Source organism: Nicotiana tomentosiformis, chromosome 8 (assembly GCF_000390325.3).
Source record: "Nicotiana tomentosiformis chromosome 8, ASM39032v3, whole genome shotgun sequence".
NCBI lineage: Eukaryota > Viridiplantae > Streptophyta > Magnoliopsida > Solanales > Solanaceae > Nicotiana > Nicotiana tomentosiformis.
The window spans coordinates 127,772,174-127,796,545 of record NC_090819.1 but is presented as its reverse complement, the minus strand read 5'-3'; the positions used below and the strand labels follow the sequence as shown (position 1 = coordinate 127,796,545).

Genomic DNA, 24,372 nt, shown 5'->3' with positions numbered 1-24,372 from the left:
CATAATACTAGTAAGGGATAGCCTATGATGTGCATGCCTAATAATACTATTACCTAATATTAGTGTCGTAAAAATATTTATGGTAGAGTTAGATCGAGTTATTCTTAAAACAATTAGAGTCATTAAAAATTATAATTTTATTGGTTCCAACAATTATTGAAAATTAAATTTTAAAAGGAGCTTGTTTGATGATCATGTTGTGCGAATTAGAAGGAGTTATAAAACTTTCATTTAACTTATAAGCATTAGCAATCTTCTTTTGTTGCAATATCTAGTTATCTAATGCAACTACAATTAGGTTCACATTTATTATTACCTCATATTTAAAATAAATATCTTTTTAATTTTCTTTATACTCATTAAGGAAATCATATAAAATATTTATTATAATATTCATTAAGGATACATCCTTGAGTTCTAAGGAGACAGGAAACCAAGTCTGGTGGATGAAATTTAGCTAATAGACTAGAGCGTGATTAATGGTGATTCTCATGGCCCTCAGGTCATGGCGCCGTAGATGATCGTTCTCAGCCTCATTTCGAGTGTGCCGGGACGGTCTAATGGTTGTATGACAGACTCTTCTATCTATTTTTTGATGTGTTTAACTCTTAGATGCATGATTTTAAATTAAGTAGTACTAAATTCTAAAATGTATTTGGTAAGCGTTCATACCAGTTTTGGTGTATTTCATTCGTTATCTATAAAATCTGTATTAGATCAAGTTTACATATCACCTCGTATACATAATACTAGTAAGGGATAGCCTATGATGTGCAGGCCCAATAATACTATTACCTAATATTAGTGCCGTAAAAATATTTATGGTAGAGTTAGATCGAGTTTTTCTTAAAACACCTAGAGTCATTAAAAATTTGAATTTTATTGGTCTCAACTATTATTGATGATCATGTTGTGCGAATTAGAAGGAGTTATAAAACTTTCATTTAACTTATAAGCATTAGCAATATTATTTTCTTGCAATGTTAAGTTATCTAATGTAACTACAATTAGGTTTACATTTAATATTACCTCGTATCTAAAATAAATATCTTTTTAATTTTCTTTATGCTTATTAAGGAAATCATATAAAACATTTATTATAAGATTCATTAAGGATACGTCCTTGAGTTCTAAGGAGGGAGGAAACCAAGTCTAGTGGATGAAATTTAGCCAATAGACTAGAGCGTGATTAATGGCGATTCTCATGGCCCTCGGGTCATGGTGCCGTAGATGATCGTTCTCAGCCTCATTTCAGGTGTGCTGGGACGGTCTAATGGTTGTATGGTAGACTCTTCTATCTTTTTTTCGTTGTGTTTAACTCTTAGATGCACGATTTTAAATTAAGTAGTACTAAATTCTAAAATGTATTTGGTAAGAGTTTATACCAGTTTTGGTGTATTTCATTCGTTATCTATAAAATATGTATTAGATCAAGTTTACATATCACCTCGTATGCATAATACTAGTAAGGGATAGCCTATGATGTGCATGCCTAATAATACTATTACCTAATATTAGTGTCGTAAAAATGTTTATGGTAGAGTTAGATCGAGTTATTCTTAAAACACCTAGATTCATTAAAAATTATAATTTTATTGGTCCCAACTATTATTGAAAATGAAAATTTAAAAGGAGCTTGTTTGATGATCATGTTGTGCGAATTAGAAGGAGTTATAAAACTTTCATTTAACTTATAAGCATTACCAATCTTATTTTGTTGCAATGTCAAGTTATCTAATGCAACTACAATTAGGTTCATATTTAATATTATCTCGTATCTAAAATAAATATCTTTTTAATTTTCTTTATGCTTATTAAGGAAATCATATAAAATATTTATTATAAGATTCATTAAGGATACGTCCTTGAGTTCTAAGGAGGGAGGAAACCAAGTCTAGTGGATGAAATTTAGCCAATAGACTAAAGCGTGATTAATGGTGGTTCTCATGGCCCTCGGGTCATGGCGCCGTAGATGATCGTTCTCAGCCTCATTTTGGGTGTGCCGGGACGGTCTAATGGTTGTCTGACCGACTCTTCAATCTTTTTTTTTTGCTGTGTTTAACTCTTAGATGCATGATTTTAAATTAAGTAGTACTAAATTCTAACATGTATTTGGTAAGAGTTTATACCAGGTTTGGTGTATATCATTCATTATCTATAAAATCTGTATTAGACCAAGTTTACATATCAACTCGTATTTATAATACTAGTAAGGGATAGCCTATGATGTGCATGCCTAATAATACTATTACCTAATATTAGTGTCGTAAAAATGTTTATGGTAGAGTTAGATCGAGTTATTCTTAAAACACCTAGAGTCATTAAAAATTATAATTTTATTGGTCCCAACTATTATTGAAAATGAAAATTTAAAAGGAGCTTGTTTGATGATCATGTTGTGCGAATTAGAAGGAGTTATAAAACTTTCATTTAACTTATAAGTATTAGTAATCTTATTTTGTTGCAATATCAAGTTATCTAATGCCACTACAATTAGGTTCACATTTAATATTACCTCGTATCTAAAATAAATATATTTTTAATTTTCTTTATTCTTATTAAGGAAATCATATAAAATATTTATTATAAGATTCATTAAGAATACATCCTTGAGTTCTAAGGAGGGAGAAAACTAAGTCTAATGGATGAAATTTAGCCAATAGACTAGAGCGTGATTAATGGTGGTTGTCATGGCCTTCGGGTCATGGCGCCGTTGATGATCATTCTCAGCCTCATTTCGGGTGTGCCGAGACGGTCTTATGGTTGTATGATAGACTCTTCAATCGTTGTTTTGCTGTGTTTAACTATTAGATGCATGATTTTAAATTAAGTAGTACTAAATTATAAAATGTATTTGTGTCATGACCCCAAATTCCCTTCGTAGGATGTCGTGATGGCACCTAGTCTCTAAGACTAGGTAAGCCTATTAATGCGGAATAGTAATAAATATCTGAAATAAATAAAATACAATTCAAACAATTTCAACTCCCAAAACCCGGTAGAAATAAGTCACAAGCATCTAAGAATTTATTCTCAATGTCTCTATATGTCAAGGTCTAGATAAAATATAAGGAAGCAACATAAAATGATAGAAGGGGACTCCGGAGTCTGCGGACGCTGGCAGATATACCTCGAAGTCTCCGTGCGCAGGTAACTCAATGACGTCTAGGCTGGTAAAATGTACCTGGATCTGCACAAAAAGATGTGCAGAAGCGTAGTATGAGTACACCACAGCGGTACCCAGTAAGTGCCAAGCCTAACCTCGGTAGAGTAGTGACGAGGTCAGGTGAGGCCCTACTAAAATATAATAATGGCATGATAAAATGTTTATCAATGTAGTAAAATAAAATAACATTGGAAATGAATCAAATAGTATGTCACATTTAATGACATCAAATAATTACAAATAATATCTCGTGGAATCAAAACAGAATTTCCTTCAACTTTATAAAAATCACAATAATAATCAAAGGCAACTACAGTCATAAATCAATATCAACAAGGGCACTCCCGAGGTACCGCCTCGTAGTCCCAAATCATAAATAAATTCACAATATCTCATTTTCTTATATCACTGCGGGAGCCTTCACAATTTATTTAAAGAAAATATTTTTTCCGAAATAGCATACCGCGTTTTAGCCACCCTTATCACACCGTATGACTTCTAGTAGTCACCCCTACTAGCCACACGTATCAAGCCACCCTTATCTCACCGCATTCGTTTCAACACCCAGACCTTATACCACCGCATGCATATCAATATCACAATATATCACAATTTGCACCTCAAGTGCTCAAATAATTTAACTTGCCAAAATAACTCAACAACAATATTTTTCCATAATAAAGAGCTCACGGCTCATGCCAAAATAAATCATAAATAATAGTTTTTCACAATAAAGAGCTCACGACTCATATCAAAATAATTCAACAACAATATTTTTCCACAATAAAAAGCTCACGGCTCATGCCAAAATAATTCAACCATAATAGTTTTTCACAATAAAGAGCTCACGACTCATGTCAAAATAATTCATCAATAATATTTTTTCAGCTCCCTCACAATGAGTATAAAAATATTCAGGAGTAAATAATTTAGGAAAATAATATTTCAAAATCTTTACTACGTTGCTTCAATATCAAGTTTAAAAATGTCAAATACTTCATATTAATAATATTTAATTTTAAAAAAATCAACCTTCAAATAATGCACAGAATAAAAGAAACCAAGTTTCAACTAAACAGGTAAAACAATTAGTAAGAAAAGATCAAACAAATTTGAAGTATATATCTCAGATCAATAATGAAGAATATAACAAGATAAAATAATTTAATAAATGCGCAACAGTGATCTACACAATTTTAAAATATAATCTTTCGCAATTTAGCCCGTGTACACACTCATCACCTCGTGCACACGACTTTCAACACATTTCAATAATCACATCAATACCAATCCTAGGGGAAATTTCCCCCACACAAGGTTAGACAAGTCACTTACCTGGACTTGCTCCAATTTAACCAAGTATTATGCTTTTTCCTCGATTTTCCGACTCCGATCGACTCGTATCTAGTCATAATTAATTCGATACAATCAACAAAATTATAGTAATCAGTTTCATAAGAAAATATTGTATTTTCATTAAAATCCGCAATTAGCTTAAAATTTGCCCGTGGGGCCCACATCTCGGAATCCGGCAAAACTTATAAAATCCAACAACCCATTCAATTACGAGTCCACCCATACCAATTTTACCAAAATCCGACAACAACTCGACCTCGAAATCTTAAATTTTTGTTTTTGGATGATTTTGCAAAAATCTTGATTTTCTTCCATAAATTCACGGATTCATGATGTAAATGAGTATTGAATCATGAAATATAATCAATATAGGATAAGGAACACTTACCCTAATATTTTCCGGTGAAAATCGCCCAAAAATCACCCAAGAACCGTGCTCCAAAAATCCAAAACGAAATGAATGAAATGAGCATTTTTGGTCCTTAAGTTTCTGCCAATCCGTCACTAAAATTCCATTTTTCGTCACTAAAAGTCCACCAGAAACAGCTCTACCAGTCTTACTTCAATTATCATAACTTTATGTACAAATGTCCAAATGATAAATGGTTTAACTTTCTGGAAACTAGAATCCACCGACTATAACTTTCATGTTTTACAATTATTCTGATTCCTTATGCATTGCGAGATATAAGCTCCCAGAGTCGGCTGCATGCATCAGAATTTCTGGCAAAACTGCTCTACCAGCCTTCATTCAATCCGTCATAACCTTCTGTACAAATTTCCAAATAATGCATAGTTTAACTTTATGGAACCTATAATCATACGACTACAACTTTCATGTTCTGCACATTTTCTGATTCCTTATGAATTGCGAGATATAATCTTCCAGAGTTGGCTCCACGCACGACATTTCGCAGCAGAAAATTTCCAGCACTCTTTGTCCGTAATCCATTCCGTTTTCCTTCCGAAATCCACCCGAGACCCTCGGGATCTTAACCAATTATTCCAACATGTCCCAAAATACCATACAAACTTAGTCGTGCCTTCAAACAACATCAAACAACATCAAAACGACGAATCGTACCTCAAATCAAAATCAATGAACTTTGAACTTTCAAATTCTATATCTTGTGTCGAAACACATCAAATCAATTCGGAATGACTTCAAATTTTGCACACAAGTCATAAATGATATAACTGAGTTATGAAAATTTTCAGAATTGCATTTCGACCCCGATATCAAAAAGTCAACCCCTCGGTCAAACTTCCCAAAAATTCAACTTTCGACATTTCAAGCCTAATTCTACTACGGACTTCCAAATAAAATTCTGATCATGCTCCTAAGTCAAAAATTACCATACGGAGCTGTTGGAATCATCAAAATTCTATTTCGGGGTCGTTTGCACATAATTTGACATCCGGTCACTATTTGAACTTAAACTTTTAATTTTTCATCATAATTCCATATCTCTGGCTAGGGACTTCGAAATTTGATTCCGGGCATACGCCTAAGTCCCAAATCATGATACGGACCTACCAAAATTATCAAAACACTGATCCGAGTCCGTTTGCTCAAAATGTTGACCAAAGTCAACTTAGTTGAGTTTTAAAGCTCTAATTCACATTTTAATTCATTTTTCACCTAAAAACTTTCCGAAAATTTTTTACAGACTGCACATGCAAATCGAGTATTGATAAATAGTGCTTTTCGAGGTCTTAGAATATAGAATTAATTATTAAATTTAAAGATGTCATTTTGGGTCATCACATTCTCCACTTCTAAAACAAACGTTCATCCTCGAACGGAGTTAGAAAAATTACCTGAGCTTGTGAATAAGTGTGGATAACGGCTACGTATATCATGCTCGGTCTCCCAAGTCGCCTCCTTGACCGGATGACCCCTCCACTGAGCCTTCACGGAAGCAATATTTTTTGACCTCAACTTTCGAACATGCCTATCCAAAATAGCCATTGGTTCCTCAACACAAGATAGATTCTTGTCCAACTGAACCGAACTGAAGTATAACACATGAGACGAATCCCCGTGATATTTTCGAAGCATAGAAACATGGAATACCAGATGAATTGCAGAGAGACTAGGTGGTAGCGCAAGTCTGTAAGCCACATCTCCAACTCTTTCAAGAATCTCTAAAGGCCCAATATACTTAGGGCTCAAATTGCCCTTCTTCCCGAACCTCATCATACCCTTCATAGGCGAAACCCGGAGCAATACCCGCTCATCAACCATGAATGCAACATCATGAACCTTCCGATTCGCATAACTCTTCTATCTAGATTGGGATGTACGAAGTCAATCCTGAATCAAGTCTGTACCCAATAGCCTAGCCTCGCCCGGTTCGAACCAACCCACTGGGGACTGACACCACTTACTATACAAGGCCTCATACGGAGCCATCTGAATGCTTGACTGACAACTATTGTTGTAAGCAAGATACGCAAGTGGTAAGAACTGATCCCAAGCACCCCCAAAATCTATCACACACGCACGAAGCATATCCTCCAGTATCTGAATAGTGCGTTCGAACTGCTCGTCCGTCTGAGGGTGAAATGTTGTACTGAACTGTACCCGAGTACCGAACTCATATTGTACTACCCTCTAGAACCGTGATGTAAACTGCATACCCCGGTCAAAGATGATAGATACTGGTATGCCGTGAAATCTGACAATCTCACGAATATAGATTCGAGCCAACTGCTCAGAAGAGTAGGTAGTCATCATAGGATTGCAATGAGCTGACTTGGTCAATCTATCCACAATCACCCAAGCTGCATTGAACTTACTCTGAGTCCGTGCAAGCCCAACAATGAAATCCATAGTGATCCGCCCCCATTTCCATTCTGGAATTTCCAACTTCTGAAGCAATCCACTAGGTCGTTGATGCTCATATTTCACTTGTTGACAATTTAGACACCGAGCTACATACTCTACTATGTCTTTCTTCATCTTTCTCCACCAATAATATTGCCTCAAGTCCTGCTACATCTTCGTAGCACCCGAATGTATGGAGTACTGCGAATTATCAGCCTCCTGGAGAATCAATTCACGAAAACCATCTACATTAGGCACACATAGCCTACCCTGCATCCGTAATACATCTTCATCTCCAATAGTGACTTCCTTGGTATCGCCGTGCTGAACTGTGTCCTTAAGGACAAGCAGATGGGGGTCATCATACTGACGTTCCCTGATACGATCATAAAGTGAAGACTGGAAAATCACGCAAGCCAAAATCCGACTCGGCTCGGAAACATCCAATCTAACAAGCTGGTTGGCCAAGGCCTGAACATCAATGGCTAAAGGCCTCTCTGCTACCGGTAAATATGCTAAGCTACCCAAACTCTCCGCCTTACGACTCAAGGCATCGACCACCACATTGGCCTTCCCCGGATGATAGAGAATGGTGATATCATAATTCTTAAGCAACTCTAACCATCTTCGCTGCCTCAAATTAAGATCCTTCTATTTTAACAGATGCTGTAGACTCCGGTGATCAGTGTAGATTTCACAATGGACACCGTACAAATAATGCCGGCAAAATTTTAAGGCATGAACAATAGCTGCTAACTCCAGGTCATGTACAAGATAATTCTTTTCATGCACCTTTAACTGTCTGGACGCGTAAGCAATCACCCTACCGTCTTACATCAACACTGCGCCGAGACCAATATGTGACGCGTCACAATACATAGTATAAGATCCTGTACCTATAGGTAATACCAATACTGGGGCTGTAGTCAAAGCTGTATTGAGCTTTTGGAAGCTTTCCTCACATTCCTCGGTCCATTTGAATGGAGCACCCTTCTGGGTCAATCTGGTCTTAATAGTTGTTCATAATCAATTACCGAATCATCAATTAACTTCATGTTAACGAAAATCTCATTTCAAACTTTCACAATACTGATAACGAGACACATTTAATGCCACCTAGGCGGGCACCTACCTCGTAGGTTAAAAATTAATAATTACCACACAAATTTGACAACTATGCACAAAGAATTTCATATAAGAATTTTCAAATAAACCTAACATGCATGACTCCTTATTAGTACTATAGTACAAATTTAATTTCACACGGGAGAACTTAAACACAAGAATTTTCCTCACAAGGATCTCGTCCTTTTATAACTTCCACCGCAGCTCGTAGCCCGGTTTAAACATATCAATTTATATAAAAATGTGAGGATCTCATCCTCAGTTCTGAATCACAAGTAATATGCATATCGTGCCAATTGCAAATTTCTATTTTCTCCTTTTAAATAATTTCGGTTACACCAAATCATAACACATATTGAACCACACATCGGTAGGGCATATAATTCATTATTTGCAATTAATTATTCAGAATTTACATCAAAATTTACCGAAATGAGTAACAGAAAGCCACATTTAGCCTCGCAGCTCTTATTAGTGACCAACACAAAATGATAGGCGTAGTTATCTCCATAAAATCTCCTAACAGGGGTAAACACATAAGTAAATTATAGAATTATGAAGCTCACTCATAATTGGAGCACAATAGGAAGACTCATTTCGATATTGAGAACCGAATCAACTTAAGGAAATTATTCCTTTATATTAAATCGAGGTCGTACCTGTAACGACACCATCTGATGTAGCGACCTCCGCCATACCGTAAAATAAATATATCAACGGCTGGGTCTCCACCTCTAGGACGCCTTTTACCCGTATGTCCTCCACCCTTAACTGGTCGTGTGGGTGGTGTAGTAACTGCAATAGGGCACGTAGCCTGAGTGCTTTGATGAAATATGCCTCTCCCAAGTTTGAAATAATTTTCTCATGATGTGCCTAGTATCACCGTATTCATAACAACCCTTTTGCGAGTTAGGCTGCTCATATTGAGTCTGTGCAGATAACTGGAATAACCATAGTAGGAACTCATGTCGGTGGTGCATTAAAAGAATTTACTGGAGCACCCCGAGTAATTCGATGTGCAGAATGGGCTGGCCGACTGCCCGAGCCCCCGCCATAATGATTTATACTTGCAGAGTAGAATCCACTGAATCCCCAGAACCTCGAGACGTCTTGGTCTCCTTAGTTTCCTTTTTCCTTACCCCGAACACGTTCTAATATTTTGGCAATTTGTACAACTAACATAAATGAAGTATCAGCTTATAGCTCCCGAGTCGTACAAAATTTTACGATCATAATTGAGTCCTTTAATGAGTTTATGGACTCGCCCTCTGGCTGTAGGAAGCAAAGTAGGAGTATGACGGGCTAACTTATTGAACTTGATGGTATATTCTGACATCGTCAATGGTGACATGACGCAACCGTTCAAACCCTATGCGCAACGCTTTACAGAGAGTCCAGAAAACAAACTCTTTCAAAAGCGTTTATGAGAACTGAGCCAAGTGGGCGGTGTTGCATTGGCTGGCCTGCCCTCTTCATAGGCTTACCACGAACACCGGTGGTGAATTATCTCTCCCAAGGAAAATTTCTTCTTTTGTTATGGTGACTTAACATTGTTGAGCTGACCCATTTCTTAACATACTCTTCGACTCTTCTTTGGGGTAGCCCTTACCCTTATTTATACACAATGATCACAAAAGTAGAGCTCCATACAGACAAATCTTGGCACGAACAACATAGTCCATAATCTCGTCAACAACTATACTTACTCCGAAGCACTCCAAAATCCGCAACAGTGACGTCCACGTTGAGTAGACCTTCTACAAATTTAGAGTTGTTTCTATAACTCATTTGCTATTGAAGTATATGATTATTAAGGAGGCGAACATACCGAAAGTCCCAACCTTATCCTCTACAAAATCTCAGGTCTTAAACATGTATAAATTTTAGGGAACCTTTCAGTACCACATATATACATTTCAGGCCAAAACTGATATAATACATGACCCCGCAATCCACCCATTAGTAGTGGACTCCCCCCACTTGGCGCGAAGTCATAGGTCACAACGTCCAATGATCCGCAATAATAACCTTCACAGCTTGTATAAATCAACTAGACGCCAACGTCCGTTGCACCCCCACATGATTCACTCGGTGATCTCTCAATACGTCCGCATCTTCAGTCGGAACCACACGTTGAGGCAATGTTTGAGCATCTCTGACTCCCTCATAGTCCATATACGGCATTACAACTGTCGACGCACAACTGATACCGAGTGCGCAATGTCATACACGAGTGGATACAAAGGAATATAAGATATATGTTTCAAGCTAAATCAATGTCGCACGATAAGGAGTCAAAGAAGTGAATATTTCCTAACAGTTCCATAGCCTCTCGAAGATAAGTACAGACGTCTCCGTAAAGATCCGCAAGACTCTACTAAACCTGCTTGTGACTCATAACACCTATGAACCTAGTGCTCTGATACCAACTTGTCACGACCCCAAATTCCCTCTGTAGGATGTCGTGATGGCACCTAGTCTCTAAGACTAGGTAAGCCTATTAATGCGGAATAGTAATAAATATCTGAAATAAATAAAATATAATTCAAACAATTTCAACTCCCAAAACCCGGTAGAAATAAGTCACAAGATTCTAAGAATTAATTCTCAATGTCTCTATATGTCAAGGTCTAGATAAAATATAAGGAAGCAACATAAAATGATAGAAGGGGACTCCGGAGTCTGCGGACGCTGGCAGATATACCTCGAAGTCTCCGTGCGCAGGTAACTCAATGACGTCTAGGCTGGTAAAATGTACCTGGATCTACACAAAAAGATGTGCAGAAGCGTAGTATGAGTACACCACAGCGGTACCCAGTAAGTGCCAAGCCTAACCTCGGTAGAGTAGTGACGAGGTCAGGTGAGGCCCTACTAAAATATAATAATGGCATGATAAAATGTTTATCAATGTAGTAAAATAAAATAACATTGGAAATGAATCAAATAGTATGTCACATTTAATGACATCAAATAATTACAAATAATATCTCGTGGAATCAAAACAGAATTTCCTTCAACTTTATAAAAATCACAATAATAATCAAAGGCAACTACGACCATAAATCAATATCAACAAGGGCACTCCCGAGGTACCGCCTCGTAGTCCCAAATCATAAATAAATTCACAATATCTCATTTTCTTATATCACTGCGGGAGCCTTCACAATTTATTTAAAGAAAATATATTTCCCGAAATAGCATACCGCGTTTTAGCTACCCTTATCACACCGTATGACTTCTAGTAGTCACCCCTACTAGCCACGCGTATCAAGCCACCCTTATCTCACCGTATTTGTTTCAACACCCAGACCTTATACCACCGCATGCATATCAATATCACAATATATCACAATTTGCACCTCAAGTGCTCAAATAATTTAACTTGCCAAAATAACTCAACAACAATATTTTTCCACAATAAAGAGCTCACGGCTCATGCCAAAATAAATCATAAATAATAGTTTTCCACAATAAAGATCTCACGACTCATATCAAAATAATTCAACAATAATATTTTTCCACAATAAAAAGCTCACGGCTCATGCCAAAATAATTCAACCATATAGTTTTTCACAATAAAGAGCTCAAGACTCATGTCAAAATAATTCATCAATAATATTTTTTCAGCTCCCTCACAATGAGTATAAAAATATTCAAGAGTAAATAATTTAGGAAAATAATATTTTAAAATCTTTACTACGTTGCTTCAATATTAAGTTTAAAAATGTCAAATACTTCATATTAATAATATTTAATTTTAAAAAAATCAACCTTCAAATAATGCACAGAATAAAATAAACCAAGTTTCAACTAAACATGTAAAACAATTAGTAAGAAAAGATCAAACAAATTTGAAGTATATATCTCAGATCAATAATGAAGAATATAACAAGATAAAATAATTTAATAAATGCGCAATAGTGATCTACACAATTTTAAAATATATAGTCTTTCGCAATTTAGCCCGTGTACACACTCGTCACCTCGTGCACACGACTTTCAACACATTTCAATAATCACATCAATACCAATCCTAGGGAAAATTTCCCCCACACAAGGTTAGACAAGTCACTTACCTGGACTTGCTCCAATTTAACCAAGTATTATGCTTTTTCCTCGATTTTCCGACTCCGATCGACTCGTATTTAGTCATAATTAATTCGATACAGTCAACAAAATTATAGTAATCAGTTTCATAAGAAAATATTGTATTTTCATTAAAATCCGAAATTAGCTTAAAATTTGCCTGTGGGGCCCACATCTTGGAATCCGACAAAACTTATAAAATCCAACAACCCATTCAATTACGAGTCTACCCATACCAATTTTACCAAAATCCGACAACAACTCGACCTCTAAATCTTAAATTTTCGTTTTTGGAAGATTTTGCAAAAATCTTGATTTTCTTCCATAAATTCATGGATTCATGATGTAAATGAGTATGGAATCATGAAATATAATCAATATAGGATAAGGAACACTTACCCTAATATTTTCCCGTGAAAATCGCCCAAAAATCACCCAAGAACCGTGCTCCAAAAATCTAAAACGAAATAAATGAAATGAGCATTTTTGGTCCTTAAGTTTCTGCCAATCCGTCAGTAAAATTCCATTTTTCGTCACTAAAAGTCCACCAGAAACAGCTCTACCAGTCTTACTTCAATTATCATAACATTATATACAAATGTCTAAATGATAAATGGTTTAACTTTCTGGAAACTAGAATCCACCGACTATAACTTTCATGTTTTGCAAATATTCTGATTCCTTATGCATTTCGAGATATAAGCTCCCAAAGTCGGCTGCATGTATCAGAACTTTTGGCGAAACGGCTCTACCAGCCTTCATTCAATCCGTCATAACCTTCTGTACAAATGTCCAAATAATGCATAGTTTAACTTTCTTGAACCTATAATCATACGACTACAACTTTCATGTTTTGTACAGTTTCTGATTCCTTATGAATTGCGAGATATAATCTTCCAAAGTTGGCTCCACGCACGGAATTTCTGCAGCAGAATTTCCAGCACTCTTTGTCCGAAATCCATTCCGTTTACCTTCCGAAATCCACCCGAGACCCTCGGGACCTTAACAAATTATTCCAACATATCCCAAAATACCATAGGAACTTAGTCGAGCCTTCAAACTACATCAAACAACATCAAAACGATGAATCGCACCTCAAATCAAAATCAATGAACTTTGAACTTTCAAATTCTATATCTTATGTCGAAACACATCAAATCAATTCGGAATGACTTCAAATTTTGCACACAAGTCATAAATGACATAACTGAGTTATGAAAATTTTCAGAATCGCATTTCGACCCCGATATCAAAAAGTCAACCCCTCGGTCAAACTTCCCAAAAATTCAACTTTCGACATTTCAAGCCTAATTCTACTACGGACTTCCAAATAAAATTCTGATCATGCTCCTAAGTCAAAATTACCATACGGAGCTGTTGGAATCATCAAAATTCTATTCTGGGGTCGTTTGCACATAATTTGACATCCGGTCACTATTTGAACTTAAACTTTTAATTTTTCATCATAATTCCATATCTCTGGCTAGGGACCTCGGAATTTGATTCCGGGCATACGCCTAAGTCCCAAATTATGATACGGACCTACCAAAATTATCAAAATACTGATCCGAATCCGTTTGTTCAAAATGTTGACCAAAGTCAACTTAGTTTAGTTTTAAAGGTCTAATTCACATTTTAATTCATTTTTCACCTAAAAACTTTCCGAAAATGTTTTACGGACTGCACATGCAAGTCGAGTATTAATAAATAGTACTTTTCGAGGTCTTAGAAAATAGAATTAATTATTAAATTTAAAGATGTCATTTTGGGTCATCACAATTTGGTAAGCGTTTATACCAGTTTTGGTGTATTTCATTCGTTATCTATAAAATTTGTATTCGATCAAGTTTACATATCACCTCGTATACATAATACTAGTAAGGGATAGCCTCTGATGTGTATGCCCAATAATACTATTACCTAATATTAATGCCGTAAAAATATTTATGGTAGAGTTAGATCGAGTTATTCTTAAAACAATTAGATTCATTAAAAATTATAATTTTATTGGTTCCAACAATTATTGAAAACTAAAATTTAAAAGGAGGTTGTTTGATGATCATGTTGTTCGAATTAGAAGGAGTTATAAAACTTTCATTTAACTTATAAGCATTAGCAATCTTCTTTTGTTGCAATATCTAGTTATCTAATGCAACTACAATTAGGTTTACATTTAATATTACCTCGTATCTAAAATAAATATCATTTTAATTTTCTTTATGCTTATTAAGGAAATCATATAAAACATTTATTATAAGATTCATTAAGGATACATCCTTGAGTTCTAAGGAGGGAGAAAACCAAGTCTAATGGATGAAATTTAGCCAATAGACTAGAGCGTGATTAATGATGGTTCTCATGGCCCTCAGATCATGGCGCCATAGATGATCGTTCGCAGCCTCATTTCGGGTGTGTTGGGACGGTCTAATGGTTGTATGATAGACTCTTCTATCTTTCCTTTGTTGTGTTTAACTCTTAGATGCATGATTTTGAATAAAGTAGTACTAAATTTTAAAATGTATTTGGTAAGAGTTTATACCAGTTTTGGTATATTTCATTCGTTATCTATAAAATCTGTATTAGATCAAGTTTGCATATCACCCCGTACGCATAACACTAGTAAGGGATAGCCTATGATGTGTATGCCCAATAATACTATTAACTAATATTAGTGCAATAAAAATATTTATGGTAGAGTTAGATCGAGTTATTCTTAAAACACCTAGAGTCATTAAAAATTTAAATTTTATTTGTCTCAACTATTCTCAACTATTATTGAAAATAAAAATTTAAAAGGATCTTGTTTGATGATCATGTTGTGCGAATTAGAAGGAGTTATAAATCTTTCATTTAATTTATAAGCATTAGCAATATTATTTTGTTGCAATGTCAAGTTATCTAATGCAACTACAATTAGGTTTACATTTAATATTACCTCGTATCTAAAATAAATATCTTTTTAATTTTCTTTATGCTTATTAAGGAAATCATATAAAATATTTATTATAAGATTCATTAAGGATACGTCCTTGAGTTCTAAGGAGGGAGGAAACCAAGTCTAGTGGATGAAATTTAGCCAATAGACTAGAGCGTGATTAATGGCGATTCTCATGGCCCTCGGGTCATGGTGCCGTAGATGATCGTTCTCAGCCTCATTTCAGGTGTGCTGGGATGGTCTAATGGTTGTATGGTAGACTCTTCTATCTTTTTTTCGTTGTGTTTAACTCTTAGATGCACGATTTTAAATTAAGTAGTACTAAATTCTAAAATGTATTTGGTAAGAGTTTATACCAGTTTTGGTGTATTTCATTCGTTATCTATAAAATGTGTATTAGATCAAGTTTACATATTACCTCGTATGCATAATACTAGTAAGGGATAGCCTATGATGTGTATCCCCAATAATACTATTGTCTAATATTAGTACAGTAAAAATATTTATGATAGAGTTAGATCGAGTTATTCTTAAAACACCTAAAGTCATTAAAATTTATAATTTTATTGGTCCCAACTATTATTGAAAATGAAAATTTAAAAGGAGCTTGTTTGATGATCATGTTGTGCGAATTAGAAGGAGTTATAAAACTTTCATTTAACTTATAAGTATTAGTAATCTTATTTTGTTGCAATATCAAGTTATCTAATGCCACTACAATTAGGTTCACATTTAATATTACCTCGTATCTAAAATAAATATCTTTTTAATTTTCTTTATGCTTATTAAGGAAATCATATAAAATATTTATTATAAGATTCATTAAGGATACATCCTTGAGTTCTAAGGAGGGAGAAAACCAAGTCTAATGGATGAAATTTAGCCAATAGACTAGAGCGTGATTAATGGTGGTTGTCATGGCCCTCGGGTCATGGCGCCGTAGATGATCGTTCTCAGCCTCATTTTGTCACGACCCCAAATTCCCTCCGTAGGATGTCATAATGGCACCTAGTATCTAAGACTAGGTAAGCCTATCAATGCGGAATAGTATTAAATATCTGAAATAAATAAACTACAATTCAAACAATTTCAACTCCCAAAACCCGGTAGAAATAAGTCACAAGCTTCTAAGAATTTATTCTCAATGTCTCTATATGTTAAGGTCTAGATAAAATATAAGGAAGCAACATAAAATGATAGAAGGGGACTCCGGAGTCTGCGGACGCTGGCAGATATACCTCGAAGTCTCCGTGCGCAAGTAACTCACTAACGTCTAGGCTGGTAAAATGTACTTGGATCTGCACAAAAAGATGTGCAGAAACGTAGTATGAGTACACCACAGTGGTACCCAGTAAGTGTCAAGCCTAACCTCGGTAGAGTAGTGACGAGGTCAGGTGAGGCCCTACTGGAATATAATAATGGCATGGTAAAATGTTTATCAATGTAGTAAAATAAAATGACATTGAAAATGAATCAAATAGTATGTCACATTTAATGACACCAAATAATTGCAAATAATATCTCGTGGAAATCAAAACAGAATTTCTTTCAACTTTATGAAAATCACAATAATAATCAAAGGCAACTACGGCCATAAATCAATATCAACAAGGGCACTCCCTAGGTACCGCCTCGTTGTTCCAAATCATAAATAAATTCACAATATCTCATTTCCTTATATCACCGCGGGAGCCTTCACAGTTTATTTAAAGAAAACATTTTTTCCGAAATAGCATCCCGCATTTTAGCCACCCTTATCACACCGCATGACTTCTAGTAGTTCCCCTACTAGCCACGCGTATCAAGCCACCCATATCTCACCGCATGCGTTTCAACACCCAGACCTTATACCACCGCATGCGTATCAATATCACAATATATCATAATTTGCACCTCAAGTGCTCAAATAATTTAACTTGCCAAAATAATTCAACAACTATATTTTTTTCACAATAAAGAGCTCACGGCTCATGCCAAAGTAAATCATCAATAATAGTTTTTCACAATAAAGAGCTCACGGCTCATGCCAAAATAAATTATCAATAATAGTTTTCCACAATAAAGAGCTCACGGCTCATGTCAAAATAATTCAACAACAATATTTTTCCACAATAAAGAGCTCACGGCTCCCTCACAATGAGTATAAAAATATTCAGGAGTAAATAATTTAGGAAAATAATATTTCAAGATCTTTACTACGTTGCTTCAATATCTAGTTTAAAAATATCAAATACTTCATATTAATAATATTTAATTTTAAAAAAATCAACCTTCAAATAACGCACAGAATAAAAGAAACCAAGTTTTAACTAAACCGGTAAAACAATTAGTAAGAAAAGATCAAACAAATTTGAAGTATATATCTCACATCAATGATGAAGAATATAACAAGATAAAATACTTTAATAAATGCGCAACAGTGATCTACACAATTTAAAAATATAATCTTTCGCAAATTAACCCGTGTACACACTCGTCACCTCGTGCACACGACTTTCAACACATTTCAATAATCACATCAATACCAATCCTAGGGGAAATTTCCCCACACAAGGTTAGACAAGTCACTTACCTGGACTTGCTCCAATTTAACCAAGTATTATGCTTTTTCCTCGATTTTCCGACTCCGATCGACTCGTATCTAGTCATAATTAATTCGGAATGACTTCAAATTTTTCACACAAGTCATAAATGATATAACTGAGCTATGAAAATTTTCAGAATCGGATTTCGACCTCGATATCAAAAAGTCAATCTCTCGGTCAAACTTCCCAAAAATTCAACTTTCGGCATTTCAAGCCTAATTCTACTACGGACTTCCAAATAAAATTTCGATCACGCTCCTAAGTCCAAAATTACCATACGGAGCTGTTGGAATCATCAAAATTCTATTCCGGGGTCGTTTGCACATAATTTGACATCCGGTCACTATTTGAACTTAAACTTTTAATTTTTCATTAAAATTCCATATCTCGGGCTAGGGACCTCGGAATTTGATTCCGGGCATACGTCTAAGTCCCAAATCACGATACGAACCTGCCAAAATTATCAAAATACTGATCCGAGTCTGTTTGCTCAAAATGTTGACCAAAGTCAACTCAGTTGAGTTTTAAAGCTCTAATTCACATTTTAATTCATTTTTCACCTTAAATTTTCCGGAAAAGTTTTACGGACTGCACACGCAAGTCGAGTAGTGATAAATAGTGCTTTTCGTGATCTTAGAACACAGAATTAATTATTAAATTTAAAGATGACATTTTGGGTCATCACATTCTCCACCTCTAAAACAAACGTTCGTCCTCGAATGGAGTAAGAAAAAGTACCTGAGCTTGTGAATAAGTGTGGATAACGGCTACGTATATCATGCTCGGTCTCCCAAGTTGCCTCCTCGACCGGATGACCCCTCCACTGAACCTTCACGGAAGCAATGTTCTTTGACCTCAGCTTTCGAACCTGCCTATCTAAAATAGCCACTGGTTCCTCAATATAAGATAGATCCTTATCCAACTGAACCGAACTGAAGTCTAACACATGAGACGGATCGCTGTGATATTTCCGAAGCATAGAAACAAGGAATACCGGATGAACAGCAGAAAGACTAGGTGGTAGTGCAAGTCTGTAAGCCACCTCTCCAACTCTCTCAAGAATCTCAAAAGGCCCAATATACATAGGGCTCAACTTGCCCTTCTTCCCGAACCTCATCACACCCTTCATAGGCGAAACTCGTAGCAATACCCGCCCACCAACCATGAATGCAACATCACGAACCTTCCGATCCGCATAACTCTTCTGTCTAGATTGGGCTGTGTGAAGTCGATCCTGAATCAACTTAACCTTTTCCAAGGCATCCTGAACCAAGTCTGTACCTAAAAGTCTAGCCTCGCCTGGTTCAAACCAACCCACTGGAGACCGGCACCGCCTACCTTACAAGGCCTCATACGAAGCCATCTGGATGCTTGACTGGTAACTGTTGTTGTAAGCAAACTCCGCAAGTGGTAAGAACTGATCCCAAGCACCCCCAAAATCTATCACACACGCACGAAGCATATCCTCCAGTATTTGAATAGTGCGTTCGGACTGCCCGTCCATCTGAGGGTGAAATGCTGTACTCAACTCTACCCGAGTATCCAACTCACGTTGAACTGCCCTCCAAAACCGTGAGGTAAACTGTGTACCCCGGTCAGAGATGATAGATACTGGTACACCGTGAAGTCTAACAATCTCGCAAATATATACTTGAGCCAGTTGCTCTGAGGAGTAAGTAGTAATCACAGGAATGAAATGAGCTGATTTGGCCAGTCTATCCACAATCACCCAAACTGCGTCCAACTTCCGCTGAGTCCGTGGGAGCCCAACAACGAAATCCATAGTGATCCGCTCCCATTTCCATTCTGGAATCTCTAACTTATGAAGTAATCCACCTGGTCGTTGATGCTCATATTTTACCTGTTGACAATTTAAACACCGAGATACATACCCCACTATGTCCTTCTTCATCCGCCTCCACAAATAGTGTTGTCTCAAGTCTTGATATATCTTCGCAGCACCTGGATGAATGGAGTACCGCGAACTGTGAGCTTCCTGGAGAATCAACTCACGCAAGCCGTCCACATTAGGCACACATAGCCTGCCCTGCATCCGTAGTACATCGTCTTCTCCAATAGTGACTTCCTTGGCATCACCGTGATGAACTGTATCCTTAAGGACAAGCAGATGGGGGTCATCATATTGACATTCCCTGATACGATCATAAAGTGAAGACTGGGAAACCACGCAAGCCAAAATCCGACTCGGTTCGGAAACATCCAATCTAACAAAATGGTTGGCCAAGGCCTGAACATCCATGGCTAAAGGCCTCTCTGCTACCGGTAAATATGCTAAGCTACCCAAACTCTCTGCCTTATGACTCAAGGCATCGGCCACCACATTGTCCTTCCCCGGATGATAGAGAATGGTGATATCATAATCCTTAAGCAACTCCAACCATCTCCGCTACCGCAAATTAAGGTCCTTCTGTTTAAACAGATGTTGTAGACTCCGGTGATCAGTGTAGATTTCACAATGGACACCGTATAAATAATGCCGCCAAATTTTTAAGGCATGAACAATAGCTGCTAACTCCAGGTCATGTACAAGATAATTCTTTTCATGCACCTTTAACTGTCTGGTCGCGTAAGCAATCACCCTACCGTCTTGCATCAACACTGTGCCGAGACCAATACGCGACGCGTCACAATACACAATATAAGATCCTGTACCTGTAGGTAATACCAATACTGGGGCTGTAGTCAAAGCTGTCTTGAGCTTTTGGAAGCTTTCCTCACATTCCTCGGTCCACCTGAACGGAGCACCCTTCTGGGTCAATTTGGTCATAGATGCAGCAATAGAAGAGAAACCCTTTACAAATCGGTGATAATACCCAGCCAAACCAAGAAAACTCCGGATTTCCGTAACTGAGGACGGTCTGGACCAACTCTGCACTGCTTCAATCTTCTTTGGATCTACCTTGATCCCCTCGCATGAAACTATATGACCCAAAAATCCCACTGAATCAAGCCAGAATTCACACTTTGAAAATTTTGCATATAACATCTTTTCTCTCAAAATCTGAAGCACAATCCTCAGGTGTTGTTCATGATCTTCCTGACTTCGGAAGTACACCAGAATGTCTTCAATAAATACAATGACGAAGGAATCAAGATAGGGTTGAAATACACTATTCATTAAGTGCATAAATGCTATTGGGGCGTTGGTCAGCCCAAAAGACATCACAAGGAACTCGTAATGACCGTACCGAGTCCTGAAAGCAGTCTTCGGAATATCTGGCTCCCGAATCTTCAACTGATGATAGCCTGAACGCAAGTCAATTTTTGAGAATACCCTGGCACCCTGAAGCTGATCAAATAAGTCATCAATACGTGGCAATGGATACCTGTTCTTCACTGTAACCTTGTTCAACTGGCGATAATCAATACACATCCGCATAGAACCATCCTTCTTCTTTACAAATAAGACAGGAGCACCCCAAGGCGATACACTGGGCTGAATGAAACCCTTATCAAGCAACTCCTGTAACTGTTCTTTTAATTCTTTCAACTTTGCTGGGGCCATACGATATGGTGGAATATAAAATGGGCTGAGTGCCTGGTAACAAATCAATGCCAAAGTCAACATCCCTGTCGGGTGGCATACCCGTAAGATCCGCTGGAAATACATCAGGAAAATCCATTACTACAGGAACTGACTCCACATTAGGAGTATCAATACTAACATCTCTCACATAGGCCAGATACGCATTACACCCCTTCTCAACCATCCGTTGAGCTTTAAGAAATGAAACAACCCTGCTAGGAACATGATCTGAGGTACCTCTCCACTCTAGCTGCGGTAGACCTGGCATAGCCAACGTCACCGTCTTGGCGTAACAATCAAGAATAGCGTGATAGGGTGACAACCAGTCCATTCCCAAAATAATATCGAAATCCACCATACTGAGCAATAATAAATCGGCTATGGTCTCAAAACCACTGATAATAATTAAACACGACCGATACACACGATCCACAATAATAGATTCACCCACGGGTGTAGATACATAAACAGAAGAACTCAAGTAATCACGTGGTACGCCCAAATACGGGGCAAAATAAGATGACACATAAGAATAAGTGGAGCCTGGATCAAATAAGACTGATGCATCTCTATGACAGATCGGAATAATACCTGTGATAACAGAATCGGATGCAACAACATCTGTCCTAGCAAGAAGGGCATAATATCTGGCCTGACCTCCCCCTCTAGGGCGACCTCTACCTGTCCGACCTCCATCTCTAGCTGGCTGTGCGGGTGGAGTGGCAACTGGTGCAGAAATCATGGCCTGAGAAGCCGGAGGACCTTGTGGAATAGGTGGGGCTTGAGAAATCTGTGGAGGTGCACCCCTCCTAAATCTAGGGCAATCTCTCATAATATGGCGAGTATCACCCCGGACTATCCAACTCATATGCCCGCCACCACCGGTAGGATGCTCCTCTAAACTGGAATGTCGTGAAAGAAACTCCACTGGAATCCACAATACCCATAGTACGAAGGATACGGTGACATTCCTCCAGGAAACCCTGAGCATCCTCTGAAGCTAGACCATTGAAAGTTGGAGGGTGGTACTTCTTATACCTCTCTAGCCTGAGCTGCTCTCCCTCTGAAATTGTTGTCCTAATCTCAGGTCGAACTGGGACAACTGGCTGCACTGGTATAACCTCTGGGGCATGGTCAACTTGGGCACGTGACTCTGGAGTATAGGCGGCAGGAGTCTGCGCTCCTCCCCCGGCCTGAGATGTGGCAGGAGCAAGTGGAATTAATCCTGCCTGAGCTAAAGTGCTAAACATGCTCAAAAACTGGGCAAGAGTCTCCTGAAGTGCAGGAGTAGTAACAGGCGTCTCAGGTGCCTGCTCTCCAACTGGAGCTACTGGTGGCTCTGGTGCAGCAGTTCGTGAAGATGCTCTGGCTGCACCCCGTGGTCTTCCTCGGCCTCTGGCTCGACCTCTGCCCGGACCCTGGCCTCTTGCGGCTCCAACAGGGGGTGCGGGTGTCTGATCATCAGATCAAAATGTGCGTGTCCTCACCATCTGTGAGAGAATAGAAAAACAATTGTTAAGAACTTTGAAATCAACAAAGGCGCACGATAAGGAATCAAAGAAGTGAATAATTCGTAACAGTTCCATAGCCTCTCGAAGATAAGTACAAACGTCTCCGTACCGATCCGCAAGACTCTACTAAACTGCTTGTGACTCATAACACCTATGAACCTAGTGCTCTGATACCAACTTGTCACGACCCCAAATTCCCTCCGTAGGATGTCGTGATGGCACCTATTCTCTAAGACTAGGTAAGCCTATCAATGCGGAATAATAATAAATATCTTAAATAAATAAACTACAATTCAAACAATTTTAACTCCCAAAACCCGGTATAAATAAGTCACAAGCTTCTAAGAATTTATTCTGAATGTCTCTATATGTCAAGGTCTAAATAAAATATAAGGAAGCAACATAAAATGATAGAAGGGGACTCCGGAGTCTGCGGACGCTGGCAGATATACCTCGAAGTCTCCGTGCGCAGGTAACTCAATGACGTCTAGGTTGGTAAAATGTACCTGGATCTGCACAAAAAGATGTGCAGAAGAGTAGTGTGAGTACACCACAACGGTACCCAGTAAGTGCCAAGCCTAACCTAGGTAGAGTAGTGACGAGGTCAGGTGAGGCCCTACTGGAATATAATAATGGCATGGTAAAATGTTTATCAATGTAATAAAATAAAATGACATTGAAAATGAATCAAATAGTATGTCACATTTAATGACACCAAATAATTGCAAATAATATCTCGTGGAAATTAAAACAGAATTTCCTTCAACTTTATGAAAATCACAATAATAATCAAAGGTAACTACGACCATAAATCAATATCAACAAGGACACTCCCGAGGTACCGCCTCGTAGTCCCAAATCATAAATAAATTCACAATATCTCATTTTCCTTATATCACCACGGGAGCCTTCACAATTTATTTAAAGAAAATATTTTTCCCGAAATAGCATCCCGCGTTTTAGCCACCCTTATCACACCGCATGACTTCTAGTAGTTCCCCTACTAGCCACGCGTATCAAGCCTCCCTTATCTCACCGCATGCGTTTCAACACCCAGACCTTATACCACCGCATGCGTATCAATATCATAAAATATCACAATTTGCACCTCAAGTGCTCAAATAATTTAACTTGCCAAAATAATTCAACAACAATATATTTCCACAATAAAGAGCTCACGGCTCATGCCAAAATAAATCATCAATAATAGTTTGCCACAATAAAGAGCTCA

The 24,372-nt window shown here is 37.5% G+C and overlaps 3 non-coding genes across 3 annotated transcripts; all 3 read left to right on the top strand.

Moving 5' to 3' along the window:
• The first annotated feature begins 362 nt into the window (after positions 1 to 362).
• LOC117281387 (small nucleolar RNA U3) lies at positions 363 to 578 on the top strand. The gene has a single exon (XR_004512013.1). It is a non-coding gene; the product is annotated as a small nucleolar RNA U3 (small nucleolar RNA).
• Positions 579 to 1,078: 500 nt separating this feature from the next.
• On the top strand, positions 1,079 to 1,291 carry LOC117281388 (small nucleolar RNA U3). Its single transcript, XR_004512014.1, has one exon. It is a non-coding gene; the product is annotated as a small nucleolar RNA U3 (small nucleolar RNA).
• Positions 1,292 to 15,547: 14,256 nt separating this feature from the next.
• On the top strand, positions 15,548 to 15,760 carry LOC117280672 (small nucleolar RNA U3). Its single transcript, XR_004511234.1, has one exon. It is a non-coding gene; the product is annotated as a small nucleolar RNA U3 (small nucleolar RNA).
• The last annotated feature ends 8,612 nt before the right edge of the window (positions 15,761 to 24,372 follow it).